This window comes from Canis lupus, chromosome 34, assembly GCF_003254725.2.
Source record: "Canis lupus dingo isolate Sandy chromosome 34, ASM325472v2, whole genome shotgun sequence".
NCBI classification, from domain to species: domain Eukaryota; kingdom Metazoa; phylum Chordata; class Mammalia; order Carnivora; family Canidae; genus Canis; species Canis lupus.
The window spans coordinates 4,247,890-4,268,915 of NC_064276.1; the positions used below are offsets into that span (position 1 = coordinate 4,247,890).

The window sequence follows — 21,026 nt, forward strand, 5'->3', positions numbered from 1 at the left end:
AAAAAAAAAAAAGAAAAGAAAGAAAGAAAGAAGAAAGAAAGAAAGAAAGAAAGAAAGAAGAAAGAAAGAAAGAAAGAAAGAAAGAAAGAAAGAAAGAAAGAAAGAAAGAAAGAAAGAAGAAGAAAAAGAAATACTTTTCTGGAGTTTCCAGAAAGAATATAGCCTGTGATATCTTGATTTTAACCCAGAGAGACCCATTGTAACTTCTGGCCTCTAGAACTGCAAGATAATACATTTATCTTTGTTGTTTTAAACTGCTAAGATTGCAGTCATTTGTTAGAGCAGACATAGGAAGCTAAAGGAAACTTCTACTTAAAATACGTAACAAGCATTTTCCATGTCCATAGATATATTCCTTTAGCCTCATTTTTAATAGCTCCCATGGTTTTCCATTATAAAGCTATATCATAATTTACTGATCTCATATGGCTGGACATTTTAGGTTGCTCTCAGTTTTTATTCTTTTTGCTAAACACCACCACAATTAATATCCTTGATATATGTCCTTCTGCGCTTTTCTGATATTTCCCTAGGATTGATCTCTAGAAGTGCAGTTCTAGGAAATGCACATTTTAAAGGTTTTTGACACACATCTGACATTTGATTTTGGGGTATAGAGACTTTCCATGTCCATTTGTTGGCAATTGAGTCCTTAGGTTTCATTTATAAAAGTAGGCCTGTTGAAAGGGAACACCCCTTTATGTTTGGATCAATCCTTTCTTCTTCCTTCTGTTCTCCATCTGCAAAGAGGAGAAAAGGAAGATGCTAACATAGTGCCAAGGAGATCTGATTTACTGACAGCCAGTGGGGAGGGTCTTGCCTTGGAGTACCTCGTAGGCAATGGAATACAACATCTTGCAAGAGTTGAACCCATGAGTCACTTGGACTTAAATATGTCAATGGATTCTCTACAATGTTTGCCTTTGTGTGAACATGGATTTGACTACTGGTGACTGGGGGTATGTTCTGGGACCTATGTGATTTTTTGTGGGCACACGGTGGTGGCCACTGAATACTGAGTTGAGAGAGGTCTGCTGTGAATTCCCAAGAGCATCTGTCATGCATGTTAATCACATCTCTACACTCTATTATTTGAAAATAAAGACACCACTAGAGTTAATGAAGGACAAAGGATTAATATGATGAGGGTATTGCACTGGGAAAAGTGGTAATCAATATAGAATTTGAACAGTTGGAGCTTTTAATTTGTAAATAAATGCAATAGAGATACCTTTCTTTGCTTCTAAAATACTAAGGTTAACTCAGAAATGACCAGAATGCAAAGTAGAAGAGGGCAAGATAAGGAAAAGGGGAGAGAGTAGTTCCATGGAGTGGGGGAATGCATGAAGACGCTAATTTGCCAAATCTTAAATTGGCAACTATGAATTACAGTTAGTGCATGAGGAACTGTTATGCCTGTTACGCCTGGCCCTCTCCTGCATATTACCCTGATGCTGTGGACAAGCTCTTCTATATTTATTATTAATTACCTACCTATAATGGTGTTAGCTGCTGTGCATGTTTAAGGAAATAGCCACAGATTTACCCTCAAAGGACTGTTGACCACATACCAAAGAAAGTCTATATTTATGACAAGCCAAACATCTGGAAAGAAGTCAAAATAAATCTGGATATTTATCTTCATGTTATGAAATATAAAATTACTTCGGAATACCCCAATTTTGAATTTTTCAGTTCTCTCCTGCCTATTTTGGTTATTTGCACCAAGTATAGGAAGCACCCTGTTCCTTATGTCTCCTCCTCAGGCAAAGCAGGCCTGGAAGAAGGGGATTATAATGCCCGTGCATGCTGGAACCCCTGTGTTAGGGCTGCCGTAATAAACTACCATGAACTTTGTAGCTGAAAACAACATAAATTTATTCTCTCATAGTTCTGGAGGCCAAACATACAAAGTCAAGGTGTCAGTGGTGTCATACCTTCTGCTGGCTTTAGGGAAGGATCTTCTTCACCTCTTCCAGACTATGGTAGCTCCAGAGGTTCCTTGGCTTATGGCCATGTCCTTCCAGTCTCTGCCTCTGTCCTCAAATAGCTTCTTCCTCCTCTCTTGGTCTTCTCTTCTGTCTCCTTTAGGGACACTGTCACTGAATGAAGAAACCACCTGGGTAATCTAGGATGTTCTGCTCTCTGGATCCTTAACTTAATCATCCCTACAAAGATCCCTTTTCCAAATGAGGTCACATCACAGGTAATGGGGATTAGAACATAGATATAATTTTTGGGGCACCATCATTCAACTCATTGCACTCTTCTGTCCACTGGGGACGGATGTGGACAGAGTCAATAGTGGCTGCTTGGTTTACTTGCCTGGGGAACTGAATATACAGGTGGACAATGGCCAGACCATATATATAAAAATAGAACTCTGACCCATAACCTGTAGCAACTTACTCAGGAAACCAACCCATTATCTCCATAACCAGCCCAGGAAGCCAGCCTGCTGTTAAGTCAGACTTGTGGGACGTCAGACCACTATCTCTAGGAGTAATCCAGGAAGCTAAGCAACAATCCTATAATAGTCAGCCCCAAATGGCCAGGACTTGATTAATAACTGACAGCTTCCCTAATTTTTGTTCTCACTCTGACTTAGGACTAGCTGGAGAAGCCACATGTTTACTTTGACCGATCATACAGGATGCCCGCTTCTACCCAGCTCGCCTCCAGCTACCCGGCTCGCCTCCAGCTCCCCCGAACCAGCTACCTCCAATCAGGGCACACCCAAGCCTCCCCAGTTTCCACTCTGAAGCTTTCTTGCTCCTCTGCCTGTCTTTGCATCTCTGCCAAATCTCGAGTGAGGATGGCCAACTCCCTAGCTCTGGCAAGGTCAGGATAAATAGCCTGTGCTTCTCTCAGTTGATTGGTTTTCATCTCTTTCCACATGCCTGTGCTATTCTTCTAACTGTATCAGGCAAACGTTCTCAGTTGGGGGGTGTTTTGTCTTTAATATCCCCTTCCACACCTCAATGTCTATCTGCTGCTGGGAAAGAGCCATGTCACTCTCGTGGCGGTGGAGGGCAGGGCGGAGAGGTGTAACGAGCAAAGGGCTAAGTGGTAGCAGAGCCACCAGGGTATAGAAACAATAGGAGCTATGACAAGATGATAGGATGCACCACAGAAACCATTCAAACACCACTCACAACCCGCACTTACTAAAAGCTACTTGTGTATGCAACCCAAGCATTTTATAAATTGTGTTATTTTTCAGATTCCCTTTTCTTGTTCTCTGGCCTTTCCTCAGTTAACAAATGGTGCTGCACTTGGGATTTATGATCATTTAGTTTCTCCTACCCTGCAATTGTGGACAATGGACTGGAAGGCACACAGGAGGAAGAGATTTTCTTAGGCATGCCTGACTGTATGAAGCCGAGTGTGACAGAAGGGGGGAAGCAGAGCCAGAAGGGCTAACCTCTAAAGAGGTGAATCAGGGATGCAAAGAGAAGAAAATGTACAGTAGTGTGAGAAGGTGTGAGGGGCCGTGTGGTTTAATATAAATAGCACAGGACTGCAAGTCAGGTGTTAGGGGGGCGTGAAACAAGGGGTGGATTTATAGGATGCTTGTAGTTCCCTTTGCGCCATAATTCACGTCCCAGTACTAGTCTGACATTGGCCCGATGAGACAATAATTCTAGGCCTCTGTTTTTTCACCTGAAAGGTCCTGGTTTTCAGGAAAAACATCCTGGACTTGGTGGGACCACTGACTCTCACATCCGTGAGGACAAATGGGAGCAGTGGTTTTGTAGCTCAACCCCCCTGAGTCTTACAAAGGTTTTCCGGAGAGTTGGGCCTCCAGGGGGGGACTGGCCAGGTGAGATCCGTTCCTCCCACCAACCCACACAACAGCACATTGGTCAGTTTTACCCATGGAGCTTCTACCTGCATTTCACTTTAAGAAATATTCTCTTAGCTAAACACTTAGAAAATGTTGCAGCTGAGTGTAGTGGGGAGGTAAGCTACCCAGCCAGTGACTGGACCTTCTCTCTTGCCCAGGATGGTCTCGCCTTTCCATCTTCGCTCCACCCCTGGCTAGGTGTCAGGAGATGTGTGATGACCGTACCACTCTCTCACCTGGTTCAAAGGCGTCTGCAGCCCTCATCTATCAGGCTGTGCTCAAATCACTGGCTGTTATGGTGTGAAAATTAGCACACACTTTGTTTAAAGTTTTGTAGCATCCCTGGAGAGAAGGCATAATTAATCCCGATCCTACAGATGAAAAGCTGGAAACACACTATTTAAAGGGCGCCCAGCACGACATGGATGGGTCATGAGGAAGGCCAGGGTGGAACTGAGGCCTGTGACACCCAAGCCCAAGGTCACCAGGCTCCCATGATGCTTTTTTGTGCAACTGCCTTTTGAATTTTGGTCACTGCCTCCAATTGAGGAGATAGTAGCTGCAAATTGCTAATTTTTGTTACCAACAGAATTTAACACTTGACTTCTTTATAATGAGGATAGGATTGCAGCCCTGGAATCCCGCCCCAGAAGTGAGTAAAATCAAAAGGAAGACATGCTCAGTCCCTTCTGTTGAGGCAGACCCTGCGGGCACATGAGCTGACTGGGCAGCTTGAAGGACCAGGGCCATGACCCCTGGGCAGCCCTGCAGCATTGTAGCAGGCAGGAGCTTGGGGAAGACTCTAGCCATTACCCCACCAGGACAGAGGACACGGAGAGGTGGGGCTTCCCTCTGGCTTTAAGTCAGGCGGACTTTTCCCCTTTGGCTGCTGTAGCAAATTACTACAAACTTAGTGATTTAAAACAGCACATATTTATTCTGTTAGAGTTTCAGGGATTTCAGAAAACTGAAATGTGTCTCACCGGACTAAAGTCAAGATGTCGACAGGGTGGATTCCTTCTGGAGGCTCCAGGGGAGAATCTGTTCCTTGGCTCCTCCATCATCTAAGACTGCTTATTCTTTGGCTGGGTCCACTCTGTTCACATGTCTGGACCCACCTGGATAACCCAGGATCATCTCTCCACCTCAAGATCTGCCCTCACATCTGCAGTGTTCTTTTGATGTATAAGGTAACATATTCATATGGTCTGAGGGCTGGTACATGGACATCTGGGGGGCTACTCTTTAGCTACCACACCAGGCAGTTCTCAGACTCGTGGGGGTGTGGTTGAGAACAGATCCAGCCCTGAGACTCGACCAAGGCCTCTGAGGGTACAGTAAGCTTTTCAAAATGTCTTGCTTCTGGAAGCCTCTCATCCTCTGGAACTGGAGCATGGAGGTGGAAAGGGTGCAGAGGCCCTGGGCTGGCGACAGCCTTGAGAATCAGCTCTTGGACTGGGTGCCAGAGCAACCTAGAGATGCTAGGTGCCTTCTGCCATATGCCCTGACCCCTGGAGACCATATGAAGGAAGGTGAAGACCTGGCTTGTTCCTGACCCTCTACACTTGCAGGCAGGTGCCTTGGCAGTGGTCTTCTTGGCCGTGACAGAAGTGTATTTCAAAATGCCAATACATGCAAAAGCCTTATTTTAATAATTTTATTTTACTTTGATTGTTCATTCTTTTTTAAAAGTGTATCTATTATTTCTTTCTAACAATAATCACAATACATGTCAAGGGCAGAATGTTTGAATAATTCAGTAATCCATAAATTAATCAGAATCTGCTGCCTGGTTATCTACTCTCCAAAGGCAATGCCTCCTGTTCTCTAGGCAAATACACACATGCACATATGTACGCAACTCGGACCAACTGTTCTATAAGCATATGAGGTATTTTTGCAGTAGTTATTCAACTACTGTTATGGAAAATATTTTGATTTATTAACCGGTGTAGTATACCTCCAGGCACCCACATTTTGTGCTTTTCACACCTACTTTTCCTTACTCTCAGGCTTCCATGGAGTGGGGACTTCCACATTCTTTTTTCGTGAAAGCCATGGGCTGTGAACTCTCACATATCTTACTACTCGAGTTTCTTAGGTAGCTTTTAGAATTTATGAAGAGAAATAGTCTTCTGATTGAAGGCTATTGATTTGCAAGAACTGGCCCTTTTGAAAGAGAAAAAAGTGTTTGAGATTCAATGACATGGCTTTGGCTATATCAAAAGCCAAGTGAGTCCCTGTGTATAGATTTATAATGGTTATACTAAAAAAAGGGATCTGGGGGAAATGGGGAAAAAGCCACATTGCCTTGTCATCCTGCTGGATAGAGATTCAGTGCTTTGTGCAGGTGCATGCTTGGGGACTGGAGACGAGAGAGGGTGGGGGCAGAAAGAGATGTCTGTGCTCTAGGGAGTGAGGGACTGGGTCCCGGGGCCAGAGATCTGGCTCTTCACTGGAGAGGCCACCATATTGATCACACTCCAGTCTTGGGGACAGGAAGCCCTTGCTCTATGTCTGCATTGGAGTGGTCAGGGGTTCTGTAGAATTTTGGGCAATTTGGCTGATTCCATTCACTTCAAATTCATGGTTTCAAACTTCTGTAGAGTTCCCGAGTCTTCCCACTAAACCTATCCACCCCCCACCTCTCTGCTGGGACATTTGTGCTCCATTCTCTAGGATAGCTATTTCATGCCTCAATTTTTCTCCTTAAAGCTCCAAACCCCTTTTCCTTCCCATCACTTCCGCGACCAGGTCATTAGTTAGGTGTTAGTTAGCTATGAAAATGGAATGAGATGGAAACATTTACTTTAGCACCATCACATATGGAGACCTCCAAGCCCTGGAAGCACTTCTTCTTTCCCCATGCCCAGGCCTCTGCTGTCTGGAGGCCCCCATTCCTAATATTTTGTCAAGGATTTAACTCCTGCATGTTCCCTTCCCTCCTTCTTATGTCATCAGTTTCTCTCTGCTGGATCATTTTTCATAGCATGCCAACAGGCCGTGGTTTTTCCGATCCACTTAAGTCTTCTTTGACTCTCTCCTGCTCCAGTTACTGGTGTATTGTTCTGCTCCACAGCAGAAATCCTCAGCCTCGTAAGAATTGTATGCGTATACTCTCTCCATTTGTTTCCAATTTCAGACCCTTGCGATTTGGTTTTTACCCACTTTTTTGTTGACTGGCTCTCTTGGAGGCCACCAGTGGTCTCCACATTCCAATCAGGACAGAGGATAACTATTCTTCTGGAAGATGCTCTCTCTTCCAGAACCTCATGCTCCAGAATTTCTTCTGACCCGGCCTCTTTTCTTCCTCTTTCACATTGCTCACTCCACTGCTTCTCCCGAGCTACAACTATCTGAGGGCCTTTGGGATCACCTTTCCTCCCTCCTCTCTCTCTCCCCCTGAGAGGTTGGATTTGTTCTCATGGCTCCCATGTGTAAAACCCCAGTCTGAATGTGTGCTATGAACCTGAGACCCCCACCTCTGACCATCGGCTTGATGCTGCTGGTCTGTTGGCTCCCAGGCATCTCAGAGTTGCCATGTCTTTCTCCTTCTGTCTTCCTTCCTTTCCATAATCGGTAAATGACACCCCCACCAGCCAGCCAGCCAGCCACTGAGGCTTCCTCCTCCTCCTCCCCATGCAAGCCATCCATACATCCTGCCATATCCTGTGCCAAAGTACAGTTCCAGTGCATTTGCTTTTCTCTACCTGTGCCATCATTCCTTATTCCAACCTTCTTGAATCTCACCTGGGCCACCACAGCAGCCTTATGACTCTGACCTCTTTTCTGTTCTATTTTCTATAGCAATTGCCAGTGCCTATTTTGTTCCCTTTTACATTTAAAGTAAAATCCCAGCTCCCACCATCACTTACAAGGGTCTTCTTGTGCACCCCTGCCTACCTTGCTGACTTGTTCTACTCCGTCTAATGAAAACATTGCTAGCTGTGCTGGGCCTCTCCCGCCCTAGGAACATTGTATACATTCTTTCCTCTCTCCCAGGACTTTTCAACCTCAGTACTATTGATGTTTGGGACTACATGATTCTTTGTTGTGGGGGTCTGACATATGTGTGATAGTGTTTGGGAGTGTCCCTGGCTTCTACCAAGTAGATGTCAGTAGCATCCCCCATGCCAAGTTGTGACAATTAAAAATGTCTCCAGATGTTGTCAGAGGTCTCTTAATTGGCAGAATCACCCCCAAGTGAGAGCCACTGCTCTACCTGAAATTACACCTACCAGTCATTCCCTAGCCTAGGGCCAGCATTAAAAAGACAACAACTGGTCTAGCATAGGCTTCAAACAATCAGAATATATGCTGGCCCCAAGCATCCTTGTCTTCGTCTGTAAAATGGAGATACTGATAATCCCCACCTTGTAGGCTTGTTGTGAAAGCAAATGAGTTTAAGTGGATCAAGTGCTTATCCCAGGGCCTGCCATGGAAGGAATGCTCATGATCATCCAATGTCCCCCTTGCCAACCTTAATATAATTGGCTTTTTACCGGCCAAGTTCAAAGCAGCCCCTCCAATCCAATTATTCTTTATTGCTATACTCTGGTTGTTTCTGTAGAACACTCACAGGTTGTAATTAATTTGTAATCATATCCATCTTGTTTGTGTATTGATCTGACCCGATTTCCCTTGTAAATCCCACCAAGGCAAGTGCATCGAGGTAGTCCAACTGTTGTAACAAATCACTTTGACATTTCTGTGATCTCACACAATGGAGGATTACTTACTTTTTATCAAATTGGGGTTCCATGTAAGTGTTTGGTGCACAAGCAAGGCTTCCAGGTACCTTTTGTGGCTCCTCCTTCCTCTGCTGGGACTTGCTGTGGGAATCTACCTCTGTTTGGCAGACAGGGGAGGGAGAGAGATGGAGGATTTGACACAGAATGTTTTCAATGGACCTGGGCTGGAAAAACCCAACATCACCCCTGGTTAGTACTCAGTCACATGACCACATAGCTGCAAGGTGGGCTGGGAAATGTATCCTGGTTGTGCCCAGGAGAGGCAGGAAAGGGTATGCGGAGCATCTGGTCAGTCTATTTCCTGTCAGGCATTGCCTCTGTGGGCTCAGCATCGACAACAAGGCTGGGCACAGGGTTGATAATGCATAAATATTGTTGAATGAACTAGTGAATAAACGAATATTTTTATTTAAGATTTTATTTATTCATGAGAGACACACAGAGAGAGAGGCAGAGACATAGGCAGAGGGAGAAGCAGGCTCCATGCAAGGAGCCCAACGTGGGACTCAATCCCGGGTCTCTAGGATCAGGCCCTGGGCTGAAGGCGATGCTAAACTGCTGAGCCACCCGGGCTGCCCCAAAACGAATATGTTTTAACTTATATAAATCTTTCCTGAGCATCCACATTGGAAGGGATTAATTTTTTTCAGAGTGGCAGTAACATTTATAAACTATTATGTATTGAAAAACTTGTGGAAGGATAATTTATAGTAGTTGAACACTACTCTTAGCTCTGCCAGTAAGGTTTGAGCCACTCAAACCTTGGGAAGACCACTTAACTTCTCCATATAGGGCCTCAGTTTCTCTATCTGCCCAGGGTCTCTCCTGGAGTACACAGGGACCATCTGGCTTAGTTTCAGATGTGAGCAATACCACAGGTTTATTTACAAAAGAGACCTGAAATAAATGCTTCTAGATTGATTTTCTGACCAGCGTAGTTCCCTCTGACTGTCATGTTCCTCCAGGTCTGATCTGTTCTGAGGAAGATACATTAAAAAGAAGAGCTCCTGACCACAGATTGGAAAGACAAGAATGTTAAAACATAGGTTTTCTCTCCTCACCCCCTACAAGTGCGATTCAGGTGATTGTTCAACGACAATTGTGGTTTACATTGGAATTACAGCAAACTCCCTGGCAAGCCTTTTGTTACAGCTCTCAGATGGTTCATGCAGAGGGTTGCCAAATTTAGGGGAAAAAATGCAGGATGTCTATTGCATGGGACGTACTATAAGTATGCAAAGAATTACTGTTGTTCATCTGAGATTCTAAGCACACTGGGCACTCTTTTATCTGGTAACCTTATTCATGTTGGCCCTCAGTCTTCAGCACTGGCTTTGCTAAGACTGTCCTGTCTTCATTTCTGATTAGTTTGAACAGTGGCAGAGCTGACTGGGATTTCCAAGACATGTAAGCTGTCAGAGTAGGTCCCCCTCTTCCCTTACCACATGTAAGTTGGTTACTTGATGATTGACTTGGGTCTTCATCCATTAGCTCCCTACTTCCATTTCAGGGGCTGGCTGGGCAGGTGGCCCTATCTTTTTGTATGTTCCAGCCGGTGGGTCATTTACTTTCCAGCCTAAAGTAGAAGGGACTGTCTTGGGCTCCCATTCATCTTGTTTTCCACCTGATCAAAATTAGTCAGCCAAGCCTCTAATGATTGTATTTCCTTCTCCTTTATTAAAATTGGGGTCAACCTTAACATCTGTGAGCCATGTTCAGATTTAATTAAGATACACTTGGTTTGGTCCACAATCACTTATAAATTTTAATTAAACTGGATATATATTATACTGAATTATTTTACAGGAACCAGTGCATTTGATAAGAAATGTAATTATCTGTGTTTGAAATGCTACAGTCTTATATTTTGAAATACTGATTTTAGAAGAAAAGTCATTTTAGGTCACCTTTAGTCTTGAATAAGCATTGATGAATGAGGCCATTTCTGGCTTTGATTTTAATTTGTATTGGTCTCCTTCCGTTATTGGAAAATATTCATTTGTTCAGCATTGAGGGTCTATTTAGTACCAGGAACTATACCAGTCATATTGAAAACTCAAATTTGCAGATTCATAATGGTTTTCTTTTGATCTTGCTTTTTGTCTTCATAGCCTTCATGAGTTGAGTTAGTTATCCACTTAGGTGTAAGTGAATTATCTTTTCATTACTCATGTATATGTTTAACTCTAATAGTGTCCAGAAAAATGTGTCTAAATTGTCTGGCTCAAAGAAGAAAAGATAGCCTCTTTCTTTTTTCTTTCTTTCTTTTTTTTTAAAAGTGAACTGTGTCTATTCGGGAAGTGAAAGAAGTCTGTATAAAGAAAGTAAGAGCTATGGACTGAGTTGTGTTTCCCCATCCCCTCCCCTACCACCAATTCATATGTTGAAGCCCTAATTCCCAGTGTGATTGCATTTAGAGACAGGGTCTTTGGGAGGAAATTAAAGATAAATGAAGTCAAAGGGTAGGGTCTTAGTCTGATCAGATTAATGGTTTTATTTTATTTTATTTTATTTTTTAAAAGGATTTTTTATTTATTCATGAGAGACACACAGAGAGAGAGGCAGAGACACAGGCAGAGGGAGAAGCAGGCTCCATGCAGGGAGCCTGACATGAGACCTGATCTTGGGTCTCCAGAATCACACCCTGGGCTGAAGGTGGCGCTAAACCGCTGAGCCACCGGGGCTGCCCAGATTGGTGGTTTTCTAAGAAGATGAGAGGCATCAGAGAGCTCTCTCTGCCCATGCATGCACCAAGGGAAGGTCAGGTGAACACACAGTGAACAAATATCTCCATGCCAGGAATGGATCTCTTACCAGAGCCTGCCCACGCTGGCACCCTGATCTTCTAGCCTCCAGAATGGTGACAAATAAATTTCTGTTACTTAAACCACCTGGTTTGTGGAACTGTATTATAGTAGCCTGATCTGACTCATAGAGTAAGCCTGGGTCTAACTTTTTGGAGTGTGTAGGATTTCTGTGGGCTTTGGCATTTCAGCCTGGGAGGTGGGCGGCTCAGTCTCCAGAGAAGTTTTCCCCTTTGCTGTCATAAATTTCATGAAGTCAGCTATCCTCTGTTCTGAGAACTGCACAGACTCCATCATTAGAGTTCCCAGGACAACTCTTGATGATAGAGCAAAGGTAACCAGCTTGTCCTTCGAGTGACTCCTGACCTTGACTTATTAACATAGCATCTTGACTGATTGAATTTCTCAACTTAGACACTTGTGATTTACAACGTTACAGTCCTCCCCGAGAAAAGATAAATGCAGAATTCAATTTATCAGTTCCTGCAGCTTGCTTCCATTCCATCAGGGGGAGTTTTTCCATTAGAAAAGTAATAATCCTTTCCTTTTGTGTGTCCCATTGAATCTCATATGTCAACAGATTTCAGAACATTAAAAAAAATCTCAAGCTCAGCTTAATATTTGATGTGACTTTTACACTGCTGAGCTGTGTCCCGCCCTAAAAGCATGGTTCCTGTCTTTCCCTTGGAGGCTCACCTTCTGTACCTCTTTGATGCACTAAAAATGCTCTCTGTGGATCAATGGTGAGTACCAGCCCTCCAGACATAGAGCTGTGACAGAAAATCAATGTGCGGTGTGGACAGTTGAGGAGAACGTTAAATAATGTCTTAGAAGAATCTGTACTCCTCAGTCCTTGCTCCTCATGCCTGTGGAGACTGCTGGTAGGGGTCATACCTGCTAATGGGTGCATTCTTTCTTAGTGTGCAGGAGTTAATGATACCCGCAAATGAGAACTACAGTCAAACCACAATTAAAAAGCATTTGGATTCATAGATTATTCTGACACTTTCCCCTCCTCCTGTCCCTATGGTGAGAATATTTAAAAAATACTGAACGTGGCATTTCCCTTAAGTCATGCTGAGATCTAACACATGCATCTCATTTTCTTTCTAAAAGCAACACTTAGCAACTTTACTTGCTGGCATCATCTCATGCCAAGAACGATGAGGATGCTCTGGGGAGAACCAGAGGCTACTCTTCTGGTGTCAGTTGAGAAGGGAAGGAGTAAGAGTGTCCATTTATTAGCTTCTTGTTATAGAATAAACATAAAACAACCATGTGTAAAAGGACCTATGAAGGAGCTACAAGCCAAATGTCTGCACTTCCCAACATTCTCCGTGATACTGGCAACAGCCATGGATGCTGATTTTTGCCAGGTTTGGATTTCTTCTGGTAGAGTACACCTTGGATAACATCCTCTGAGGCTTTTCTGGCATAAAATTTATGCTCAGAAAACTTTTTAGGCCAGTAATTAAACAATGATAAGCAGGCCTTAGAGGGTATGTTTTTCACCATAGTTTTTGTTGCTGTGTTTGTTAAAACAACAATAACAAAAACTGTAAGACAGACAAGAAACTCAAAGGACATGGCTGTGTTACTGAAACACTATAGCAATGAGAACGTCCCTGCTTGCACTGCTTTGCTTGCAGCTGTTGAGTGATGTTATAAAACTGCCTGTGCTTTGCAGCAATGTGCTATCATGATTCAGCTTATAGGTAGGTGTTCAGTAGTGAGAACTAGGTGTCAGATATGCCTGGAGGTGCTGTGCCTATTCAAAATGTGAGAGGGACAGGGAAGATGGCAGGGCAGAGGAGGAGATGCAGGCCACAAGAAGGAGAGAAAGTATGGCTTATGATAAGGAGAGAAGGATCTGGGAGTAGGTCGTTCTTTGTTAGCATTAGTTGAAAAGAGACAAGAGCTGTCAAGAAATATTTTTCCAGTTGAGAAATTACCATCAGCCACAAACATTATGACTCATAGTCATTTAGGGAAGGAAGAGCCTCAGGTTACACTAGGCTTTGAAGACAGACCTTCTTCTTCTTCCTTTTCTTTCTTTTTTTTTTTTGAAGATTTATTTATTTGAGAGAGAGTGTGAGAGAGTGCAAATGGGGGGGGGGGGCAGAAGGACAAGCAGACTTTTCACTGAGCAAGAAGCCCAACGCAAAGCTCTATCCCAGGGCCCTGAGATCATGAACTGAGCCAAAGTTAGACACTCAACTGAGCCACCCAGGTGCCCCTGATGACAGACCTTCTGATATCTCTTTCTTGGACATGATGGCCCCATTTATATTCTGGAACTGCTCTGATCAATATGCCAGCCACTGGCCATATGTGGCTGATCTGAATTGTGTCAAATACACAGATTTCAAAGACGTAATAAGAAAAAAATATTGAATTTCTCAATACTCAGTTTTTAAAAAATATTGATTACATGTTGTCATGACATTTTGGATATTGGGTTGATAAAATACATAATTAAAATTAATTTTAATACAACCTTCTAGTTATAAAATGAGTAAGTCATGGGATATAATGTGCACTATGGTGACTAGTTAATAATACTGTGTTGCATATTTGGAATTTGCTAATTGAGTACGTCTTGTAAATTCTTATCATAAGAAAAACAATTGTAACTATGTGTGGTGATGGATGTTAAGATTTACTGTGATGGTCATTTCACAATATATATGAATACCAAATCATTATGTTTTTAACCTGAAACTAACATAATATTCTCAGTAAGAAAGTTAATTTCACCATTGGTTTTTTTTTTTTTTTATTGTACATGTGCTTTACATTATATTTTTTTCTGGGCAGCTACGCTCCAGGTTATATAAATAGATTAAGTTGAATCTCTCTTATGCATGATCACACTTTAAAACACTTTAAGTTCCCCAGTTTAAAAACAAATATCCCCAATTCTGTGAATTTCTCTTTAAGTCATCTGGTTCCAGAGGGCTCAACGAACATGGCACCCCACTGACCAACCTCCCATTTGTCAATGTCCCCCTTGAAATATGATGTCGGGAATCATTGGTAATAACGGCTGACTGTGGTTGAAAAAGGGCTTGGGGGAAGTTAAAAGTATGAAGGCCTGGAATCTGCATGAGACAGACCAAGATTGCTTCCAGTCTAATACTAACAGTTCATGATCTTTTCAGGGTAACTTCACTGTGAGGTGGGCTGAGGTCTGACTTGGATCTGACTCTCTAGTAATAGGATGGCCCCCAGGTAGATGGAAGCAACAATCATAGCCCTCAAACCCCAATACTTGTACCTCCCCCCATGCTTCTGGAGATCCAGTTATTCCCTCATCCTAATAGCAATCTGACTTGTAGACTCAGTTGGATGCTCTCCCATCTACCCCTGGGAGAGATGATTAGTGTAAATAATTGCCCTGGTTATACAATAAGAGACACTGTATTTTTAACCGCTGAGCATTGGGGATTTGTAACTCAGGTGTCTCTAAAGCCAAGGAAGGCAAGTTCCATAGTCCCTGTTCTCTGGGCTTTTGATTACTTGACATCCCATGTAAGCAGGCTGTTTGCTCCCGACTCACACTAAGCCATACTTGATCTGTAGTAGGTGATGTCAGTGTGTTTTAGGCAGGTAGAAAATCCAGGTCCTCAAAATATTCCAGAGGCTTGTGTTTGCTTACTTGAGGTGAAGGGGTGATGAGCAGGACTACAGAACTGGTTCTTCTTTTAAAATATTTTATTTATTCATGAGAGACACACACAGAGAGAGGCAGGTTCCCCACAGGAACCCTGATGTGGGACTCGATCCCAGGACCCTGAGATCACTATCTGAGCTGAAGGTGGACGCTCAGCCACTGAGCCACTCAGGTGCCCCAGAGAACTGGTTCTTAGTGCATGAAAATCTAGGTGTGCCTCACTCTAATTGCATCCAACATCCTCTATTGACTGACATAAGGATGGGAGCAGGGGAGGCAGTAGGGGTAGGGGTGTGGTGAGGGGGTGGGGAAGAAAGAAGGGAAGTTTTCTTCTAAAGGAGGGGTTTAAAGAACAATGTTCTCTCCATTCTCCCTGGGACCTCTTCTCACTGACTCACCTGTTCAACCTTGGGAATTATTCTCAAAACTGAAAAGTTTCATTTGGCCAATTGAAGAGTTGTGTGTGTGTGTTCATCATTTTAATAAGATAAAGCTAATCTCTTTAAACCATTATTTAGACAAAAACTTTGAAATCTGGTATATACATGCTTTAAATCTTATCCCAAGGAAATAATACCCTAATCTTTCATGAGTCATCATGCAGAACCCAGCAAATATTCTGCTGGTTGAACTCTCTCAGATGAGTGTCTGAAAGATATCTCTATTTGGTGTTTCACCTTGGGGTTTTCCTTCTTCTCCCTTGAGTGTCACCTCTTCCTCATCTGGGGCCACAGTTGAGCAGATTACACTCCTTCCTCGGTGCTTCTTCCGCCGCTGCTGCTAGCATCTTAGCAGACCACGCACAATCTTCACCGAGGCATTGTGGGAGCCTTATGGTGAAAGGTGCTTTGTAAAAAATAACACTACATAAATGGAAGATCATTATTACTAGATTAGCTTCTCTCTTCCAGACTAATTATTTCAGTCTTGCAAAATGAACTGCATTTGCCATCTGCTGGCCCAATTACTTAAATGATTCAAATTCTTTGAAACCTGGTCACACAGCTCCTCGTTCTTCCCAACTCCCATGTTAGTGCTGCCGGCAGATTTTAGAACCCCAGGGTTCAAGTCCTTGTTGGAGCCACAACAAGGCTTAGCTTTACGGTACATGAGCGCACTCCGCAAGATAGCCCGGTGGCCCTGGCAGCTGCAGGCAGTGGCCGTCTTACTTCAGTTTCTAATCTACCACTTACCTCCTTTGTATCATCTACTATTTTGTTCTGTATCATCTCGCTCTTAGAAGTGAACAAGGAGTCTTTTGGGAAAATTGAAGAAAACTGCATGATGCCTGCTTTCTATATATTTCTTTATTAACTTGGTTGAAGGTGGATAATTTTTGGCCTGTTGGCCATATTATCTAAAAATGAAATTCCAGAAAGTTAGTTGAGGATGATCTGTTTTATGTTTGAACTCTTGGTTAACCTGGTTTTTTCCATGTTATTTATTGTACCGTCTTTAAAAACTATTCTCTTTCCAGATTACCCCTGCAACCAAACTTTAAATTTGTGTTCTAAATGTTCATGACTTGTTTAATTTACTGGTTTGTATATATATGTTGTTTAAATCAATCTGAGTTAAGCTCAAAATTGGAAGTTGATGTGTGGAATCATGGTGTAACCAAAGCAACCTCTGCTGTTAGCACAGGGCATAGGGAGATGCAAGTGGCACCAAACACATGGGTATTGGCTTTTCAGACAAGTTATTAATTTCAAACATAGACGTTGCCAGGGACTCTCTTTTTCTTGAAGCTATTCCATTCCTTACTCTGCCTTACTTGTTAATATAAAATAGTGATTTAAAATCAAAGTAAATCAAATCATTTATGATCCCATGTTATAAGCCCGTTAAAGATTTGATACCTATGGAAGATCCAAGCACACTTACATACATACAACTCCATATTCTACTTCCATTGTCAAATAACAGTGAAACGCTTAAAGATCAGTTCAAGATATCAAAACACTTTATAACAAGTTGGAGTATTAGTTGTGCTAACAGTAATTACTGCAGGAAATCTGAGAAAAGAGAGCTCAATTTATTTATTTATTTAATTAAAAAATATTTTATTTATTTATTTGAGAGAGAGGCAAAAACATGGGCAGAAGGAGAAGAAGGACTGATGCAGGACTCGATTTCAGGATCCCGGGATCATGCCCTGAGCCAAAGGCAGATGTTCAACCACTGAGCCACCCAGGTGCCCCAAGAGAGAGCTCAATTTAAAGAATTAATTTTTCAAAATGAAATTTTTCAAGATTTTCAAAATGTTTTTAAAATTTTTTCTATGCTCATAGACATAATACATCCTCATAAACAGGATATAAAGGTAAAAGTCATCTATAATCTCTGTAGAAATTACTGCTATTGACAATTTAGAATATAGACTTCTAGATTTTTTGTGCCATTGTAATTTATTAGTTATTGTTTGCTTTGTAAGAAAACATCCCAAAACTTAGCAGCTTGAAATAGCAAGCATTTATTTAGCTCATGATTCTTCAGGTTTGCAATATGTACTGGGTTCAGTTGGGCAGTTCTGGCACAGTCAAGCCTCACATGATATCAGCATCAGCTGGTGGGTTGACCTTGACCAGCTACGGTAGGACATCTGGGGCCTGTCTTCACTGGATTCTCCTTACTCCAACAGCCTCCCTTGGGCAGGATCACACAGCAGCCTCAGGTTTCAGAAGCAGCAGAAAGACAAACTCCAACATGCAAATATGTCTCCAGTCTTTGCTTCTATCATATCTGCTATTGTTTCACTGGTAAAAATCAAGTTAAATGGCTAGGCATACCTAGAGCCAGCGTGAGAAGGATTCTGGAAGAGCATGGAAACAGGGAGGCATGCACAAATTGAGACACCGCAATCAACCCATTGCAACTAAATCTACCTAGTTATAATATTTTAACAGAAGTGAGATTCTATTATATATTCTGTATTAGTCAAGGTTGGTTGGAGAAACAGAGCCAGTAGGATCTATCTATATCCATCTCTGTCTGTATAGAGAGATTTAGCTATAGATACATCCATATAGAAAGATACATAGAATGAGATTTATTATAAGGAATTATCTCATGCAGTTATGGAGTTTGGCAGGTCTTAAGATCTACAGGATGAGTTGGCAAGCTGGAGACCCAGGAGAGCTGATGGTTTAGTTCTAGTGTGAGTCTGAAGGCTTGAGAATCAGGAGGGCCAGTAGCTCAAAATCAGGGAGCGCTGATGTTTCAATTTGAGTGAGAAGGCAGGAAAAAAGTCAATGTCTTAGTTTGAAGGCAGTCATGTGGGAAGGATTTTCACTTACCAGGGGAAGTTCAGCCTTTTTGTGCTAATCAGGTGTTCAGCTGATTGAATAGGCTCACCCACGTTAGGGAGGGCAATTGGCTTTATTAGGTCTATTGATTTAAATGTTATTCTCATCTGAAATAAAATAAAACAACAAAAAACACTCTCACAGACTCAGAAACATGCAAAATAAGATTTGACCAAATATTCAGGCACCCTGTGGCCCAGTTAAATTGACACATACATAGAGTTAACCATTACACATGTTGTGAATCCTGGGTTTTTTTTTTTGGGGGGGGGGGTTGTTTTGTTTTTGTTTAAATATATGGCATGGACATTTCTTCATGTCAGTAAATATAGATGAACATCATCATTTTTGATGGCTGCATAGGATATTATTGTTTGATATACACCATTTATTTACATTCTCTTGACAAACACTTGGGTTGTGTCTTACATTTCACTACTATATTTGCATACTGAAGTTTTATTCATATTGCTAAGTTGTGCTCCCTATAATCTGTACAATCTCACCAGCAAGCATAGGACTGACTGTAATACCTTCAGCAACACTAAATGTTTATTTATTTGGCAAATATTTATTCAGCATCTACCATATGCTAGACTCTGTGCAAGGAGATTTGCAGTAGTAGCAGAGCAGTTAGGTCTTTGCCCTCAAGAGGTGTCCATTCTATGGGGAGAGACACAAGGTAAACATGTAAACACAGAGCTCGGAGAAGTAACCACAGCTTGTGATAGGTGAGTGAAGGAGTAAATGATGTAATATGATGTAAGCATAAAGAGGTAGAGGTGAGTACTGTAGAATGGGCTGTTTCATTTCTGCCAACCTTATAGATAGAAGGAAAACTCACATTAGGTTTGAGAGTGAAAGAAGATATTATGAACATGGGACTTGAATCAGATCTTGAAGTACACAAAATGGATTTGGGTCAGATATTTGGAATGAAGCATTCTGGAGGCTTTGCATGACCAAAATTGTCAGGGTGGAAAAATTCAGGAATCACTGGGGATAATGGGCCAATCAGTTCCTTAAAATCAATTTCGGAGAACTCAAGTGGGTGTGGTCCATGCTGAATATCAAGCTGTCAAAAAAGACTATTATTATTGTCATTCTAGCTAAGGAAAAGCTGTGTAGGTTGAATTAACAGCACCTGATTATACCACATCTTTCTTTTTGTCAAAGCTGTTTAATAACGTGGTTTGATTAGTTCAAACTTGTGTATTAATAAAGCCAAATTTTCTAGGTGGTAATTTTATTTCTTAGTTCAGCACTAAGCTCACAGTAGGCTCTCTCGAAGGATAGTGATAGGTGTTTGGTCACCACCCTTCCACCAAAGGCATCAGGGGTACCTTGCTAAACATCGTGGTGTTTGTAATCACCTGATGATTCATTTTTCAAAGAACAACTGTTTGTCAAAACACTGTTCCGGTAATTAAGCTAAGGTACCACCAGGCGGCAGTATTGAGATGCACAGACTGACCCAAACACCTATAAATCAACGTATGGTGAGTAGGAGAAATTGGTAGGTCATTATATTATAAAAGCTAATCTTACTTCTTAAATTTGAATTTAATATTAACCTGCCAAATGTGTAATTACTTTAGAGTGTCTTTATAAAATAAATTAAAATCTAAGCTGAAATTTGGTGGGTATTTTTTTTTAAAGATTTATTTATTTACTTATTTATGATAGACACAGAGAGAGAGAGAGGCAGAGACACAGGAGGCTGGAGAAGCAGGCTCCATGCCGGGAACCCGACGCCGGACTCGATCTCGGGACCCCAGGATCGCGCCGTGGGCCAAAGGGAGGCGCCAAACCGCTGAGCCATCCAGGGATCCCCTGCTGGGTATTTTTCTTATTATCAATATGTTTTATAGAGATTGTGATTAAAATGTTCTTTCATAATTCACCACAAATACCTCATATTTAAAGCCCAACGAGAGCTCATAGCAGACCTGCATTTCAAATTGTCGATGGCCTCAGGCTGGCCAAGGCTGGTGTCGATGAGGATGCTCAGGACACATCTGCTCATCTGCATCACCAAGTTTGGGTTTTCCAAAGAGCAAAGCCCAGAAGGAAAAATAAATCTGTAGTACACTTTGCCTGTACAAGTCCTTAGAGATTTCTCAATTGTGAGTTTTCTGACTTTACCTCTTTATTTTGTTCTTAGATGGGCTCATGAGTCATTCAGCTTGTGGTGTCCCTCCCTTTGGTTATTTCTCTTCTTTATCTACAGCCACGCATAATCTGATTTGCACTGATGCATGTTTCCTTCTCCAATAAGCTGCAGCAAGAGCTTAATGTGGAAGCATAGGGTGTCAGAAAGATTACCTTTCAAAACTGTTTTGTTCAGAGATTATTATATCTCTTATGTAGAGCAGACCATTTGAACAAAATTAAAGTATGGTTTTGAGAAAGAGGTTAAAACTGGATTTTATTACAATCATTTTGAAGAGCCACCCTCCTGAACTTTCAGTGTGTTCTGAGCTGATGGCAAGAAACTGGGGATCAAAGACAGTCTTGGCAGCAAGAAGAGGGTTTGTTACAATGATGAGAAGGATGAAGCTGGGCTGTCAGTGCCCGTGGCATCACGGCAGGAGCACTGGGATGGGGCCAAGCGGAGCGAAGACAGAGGGTGCCCCTGGGGCTGGT

At 42.2% G+C, this 21,026-nt stretch overlaps 1 protein-coding gene across 10 annotated transcripts in view; it reads left to right on the top strand.

Moving 5' to 3' along the window:
- The window catches only part of ATPSCKMT (ATP synthase c subunit lysine N-methyltransferase), a 251,901-nt gene extending 231,110 nt beyond the window's left edge, over window positions 1–20,791 (top strand). For 6 of the 10 annotated variants that reach the window (XR_007408283.1, XR_007408279.1, XR_007408282.1 and 3 more), the window contains 5 exons: window positions 2,092–2,206; window positions 2,609–2,841; window positions 4,794–5,037; window positions 9,564–9,679; window positions 20,067–20,791. The gene's annotated coding sequence lies outside the window, so the exon portion shown is untranslated. The remainder of the gene's footprint in view (window positions 1–2,091; window positions 2,207–2,608; window positions 2,842–4,793; window positions 5,038–9,563; window positions 9,680–20,066) is intronic. The other 4 variants (XR_007408276.1, XR_007408277.1, XR_007408280.1 and 1 more) reach the window with 4 other exon arrangements.
- Window positions 20,792–21,026: the final 235 nt, after the last annotated feature.